The 4,785-nt window shown below is 30.7% G+C and overlaps 1 pseudogene; it reads right to left on the bottom strand.

Moving 5' to 3' along the window:
* Positions 1–3,537: 3,537 nt before the first annotated feature.
* LOC120069993 lies at positions 3,538–4,450 on the bottom strand (annotated as a pseudogene).
* Between the last annotated feature and the right edge of the window lie 335 nt (positions 4,451–4,785).

The following is a 4,785-nucleotide window of genomic DNA, read 5'->3' as shown; positions in this document are numbered from 1 at the left end:
ATCCTTAAACCCTAATAAATTTTAAAGAAGCCACTTTGTATATTGTCACACTAAGAAAGCTGAAACTACTATAAATTAGACCCTTTCCTGAAGATATTAACCCATTCTCAAATAAATCTCCAGTAACAAAGAATCGTGTGAAAAAGTAAGTGTGGGTAGGAAGTTCTGTGAGTTAAAAGAGAAAAGTCGGGTAATGCTTGCCCAATTTTGCTTCCAAATTTCTCTAGTTTAAGTAAGGAAAAGCTTCTACTTGATCAAATCATAAAGTAAATAATACGGAATAAATAGATCACAGTCAAGGTAGTAGTTTATCTCATTCTCTCTTTAAATTCTATGGTAGTTACAAAACTTTATTATTTGCAGGTGATGTAATTGTTATATTGCATTATCATGTATTCCTCTCAATAAGATACCTAATCTTGGCTAACGTTTTCCCTTACGTCAACATTCTTTGTTTTTATTCAATTTTAGGGTTTTTCCATGTATAATCTATAAGACCGTGGCCAAATTCAACGCATAATCCACGCTTCTGTCCAAATCTCACTCTCTTTATTCTTAGAATCTCGCTCTCTCTAGCTTTCTCACTGGTTTGGCTCTCGCGACTCTCGCTGTCGCTGGTCTCGCTCTCGCTCCCGCTCCCGCTCTCGCTTCCACTCTCTCCCATTGTCTCGCCGCGAATCTCGCTCTCTTTACTCTCGCTCTCTCCAATTTTCTCTCCAATCTCGCTCTCTCCACTCTCGCTCTTTTCAATTTTCTCTCCAATCTTGCTAGTTTTCACGCGTGGTTTCCTTCACTGCTTGTGGATTCCACTTCCTCTTTTTAACTCTTTCAAATTTTAAGAGTATATGGGCAATTAATTCACCTCTAATTCTTCTAATGAGTAGTGCCGAACCAAAAAGTTATCTACTGCCCGTTGTCTCCTGAATTAGCTAACATCCAACTTCAAATTAATCTTCCCTAATTCTGCTCTCTTATTCATTATTTTTGGATAATGAATAAATTTCCTATTTTTTCCCTTCTAAATTTCCACCTCTTTAAATAAAATGTCGTCCTGCTTAACATTTGACATTTAATTTCCTGTATGCGTACAAATCTGGGTTGTTACAACTTGACACATTAAATGAAATCTTTTGGTCATTGACTCGCATAGTCAATTCTCCCTTTTACACATCAATAACTCTCCCAATTACCAAAGAATTATCGGCATTTCCTCATCTGATTCACAGTCTAAATTTATAAAGTCCATAGGAAACACAAACTTGTCTACTTTTACCAATACATTCTCAATCTTTCCCATTGGCTTAGTGATGGATCTGTTAGCTAACTGCGTCATCACCGTGGTTGGTTTCACTCCTCAATGCCAAACAGAGTGAAAATGGAGTAAGGTATCAAATTTATGTTTGCCCCTAAGTCACACAACACTCTACATAAACTTTGTCCTCCAATTGAGCATGGAATAGTGAAGTTCTCAGGATCTTTCAGCTTAGGAGGAATCTGTCTACTAACCATCATACTATAACATTCAGTTTATGCAACGCTTTTGAACTCCGGCAACTTTTGTTTCTTAAAAAAAATATCTTTTAGAAACTTGATATAGTTTGACATCTCTTCCAGATCCTCAACTAAAGGATGTTGATATATAATTGCTTGAGGATATCCAAGAACTTCTTGAACTGCATGTCTTTGTTGTTCTTTTGAAGCTTTAGGGTAAAGGCTGTCTCTTATACACATCTAGATGTGTATAAGAGACAGGTTTGAATAAGTGGAGATGTATATTGTTTGACTACTAAGTGGAATTTGTTAGGGAGGAAATAGGATTGAAAAGTGGAGAACATATTCAACTTTGGAGCTTTAGAAAAGATGATGAATTTGAGACTTATTGTCTTTGCTTCGTGTGGTTAAGTTAGTACGTTACTAATTTATCGTAGGAAAGATTAGGGACTAAAATTGATGATCAAGATTTAGTAGGGACCAAAATAAACATTTTTTTAATAGTTTAGGGAGTAAAAGCAAATATGTTTGAAAGTTTAGAGACCAAATTAGAACGAGATTCAAAGTTTAGGGACCAAAATAAGTAAAAACTTAAATGTATTCATGGTTGTACCTATCTTTTTCATATCACAAATTGTTCAATCACAATTTGGCGAATTCTTGTTACTTACTTTTCTGAAATATTTTATGGCTTTTTTTTCTTTTTTTTGAGTTTTTGGGGAATTATGAATTTCATCCTTTTATATAAGGTTGTCAATTTTAGCTCTAATTAACTTTGTTAAAAATACCATTTGATCTCAAACATTAATGATAATAACAATTTAGTTTCTATACTTTCAAATTTTTAACAATTTAGTCTCTAAACTTTCATAAATATCAATTTTGTCATTTTAGTAATTAATTGAATTTTTATTTTTTGCAATTTAAAAAATGGTTTGGAAAATGTGAAGTAATTATGAAAGCAAAAGAAAAAGTCTTTAATTTATAGGATATTTGTAATACATAGTAGAATAAGAGAAAAAATCTAAAAATATATTACATTTTTAAAATATTTGCAAATATGGATGAGTTGACTAGTCAATTTTTGAATTTCTTTTTAATTTCTAATTTCGCGCTCCCTTATCTTATTTGATGTACAGCTTTTTTTAATCTTTTTATTTTCTTTCTTTTCCTCATCAGTTTTTGCTTCTTCACTTTATTTTATTCTTTTCTTTATCCGATTTTTGCTTCTTTCCTTTATTTTTTTAGTTTCTTTCATATTCTTCTTTTTTCCTTTCTTTTTCTTTCCTTTCTTTTTTATTTTCTTTCATATCTTTTATTTTTCATTTTTTTATCAGGAAATTAAAAAAAAATAATTCGAAAATTGAATAGTCAACTCATCCATATTTGCAAATATTTTAAAGATGTAATATATTTTTAGATCTTTTCTCTTATTCTACTATGTATTGCAAATATCCTATAAATTAAAGATTTCTTTTTTTTTTTGCTTTCATGATTACTTTCACAATTTCCAAACCATTTTTTAAATTGTAAAAACAAAAAATTCAATTACTTACCAAACAAACTTGTTTTTAAAAAAAACAAAGAATAAAAATAGAAAACAAAACAATAAATTGGTTGCCAAGCAGACCCGTATTTAAAATTTATGAACAAAACTTGACCCTTAATTAGTTTATCAATCTAAATAGGTACGAAATTTCATTAATCTTAGTTTTTTAAGATAGAAACTAAATTGTTACAAATCCTAATCTAAAATGATAAAATTTATATTTATTAAAGTTTAGAGACTAAATTGTTATAAATTTGAAAGTATAAAAACTAAATTGTTATTATCATTAAAGTTTGAGATCAAATGATATTTTTAACAAAGTTAATTAGAGCTAAAATTGACAATCTTATAGATAAAGGATGAAATTCAAAATTTACTAGAAACACACACAAAAAAAAAAAAAAAAAAAAAAAAAAGAAGAAGAAGAAGAAAGAAAGAAAGAAAGAAAGTCATAAAATATTTCAAAAAAGGAAGTAACAAGAATTTGCCAATTTGTGATTGAACAATTTGTGAAATGAAGAAGATAGGAATATCAATGAATGCATTTAAGTTTTTGCCTCACAAATCTGTTTTGGTCCCTAAACTATCAAAAAAAATATTTATTTTGGTCTCCACGGCTAAATCTTGATAATGTGTTTTAGTCCCTAATCTTTCCTATCTTACATCAAAATACGTAATAAATTAGTAACGAACTAACTTAACCATAGCGAAGCAAAGACAATAAACCTCAAATTCATCATCTTTTCTAAAGTTCCAAAGTTGAATATGTTCTCCACTTTTCAGTCCCATTTCCTCCAACAACGAATTCCACTGTATCGTCAAACAGTACACATCTCCACTTCCAATCTTCCACTTCTTCAAACAAATCATTCTTTCTTCAAGAACATCATCTAAAATCACCACGTTTATCCCTTTCTTGTTTTGGTTTTCCACTTTGCTCAACATCTTCCTCTCCTCCTCTATTGCAAAATCAAATAACAGTTTCTTTATCGGTAGGGATAAACGTCCTTGGTTCTTGTTTAAATCAGTATCTTGAAGTTGTTTCTGAATCACCAGTCTAATTTCATACCCACCCATCTCCACGATTCGATCTCTTAGTGTTGCCGACATCTCAGGAATCGTTAGATACTTGTGCTGTTTTGCCTTCTTCTTCCTCTATTTCCTATGTTTCTTAGTCCTAGTCACTGGTGTTGGTGTCGAAGCTGGCTTCTTTCTTTTGTGGGTTTTGTTAACTTTTTTCGGTTCAATATGAGTAATAGTTTGTGAAAACTCCATTAGAATATCTGCAACCTCCAACATAGACAGGGGAATGACAGTTTCATTCTTGGGTTGTTCTTTCTTTTTGGCTCTGGATGGTCTTCTTCTTCGAGGTATGTAGATTTGTTTTAAATTTGGAAGATCTAGATGCATTATTGTCGTTATTTCTTGCACACAAAAAAACTAGAAATCGAAACGGAGTGAATTGAACTGAATAGGAGATGAATGATGGGCATTTATTTATAGGAGTGAATTGAACTGAGTAGGAGACGAGTCGGACTAATCTCAATCTCCAGATATGTCAGGAAACTAAAGGAATTTAATTTCTAACCTTGATTTTCAATTCCTTTTATGATTTTCTTTGTTACTTCCATAATTGCATTGAGTTTTTAATGAAATTAGATTTTAATTCAAATATTTATCTATATTTATATTCTGAAACAATTATCTTTTTATTTATTTTTGTTCTTTTTTATATCTATATCTCC

The sequence above is a fragment of the Benincasa hispida genome, unplaced genomic scaffold (assembly GCF_009727055.1).
Source record: "Benincasa hispida cultivar B227 unplaced genomic scaffold, ASM972705v1 Contig737, whole genome shotgun sequence".
NCBI lineage: Eukaryota > Viridiplantae > Streptophyta > Magnoliopsida > Cucurbitales > Cucurbitaceae > Benincasa > Benincasa hispida.
This window is presented reverse-complemented; position numbering and strand designations above follow the sequence as displayed.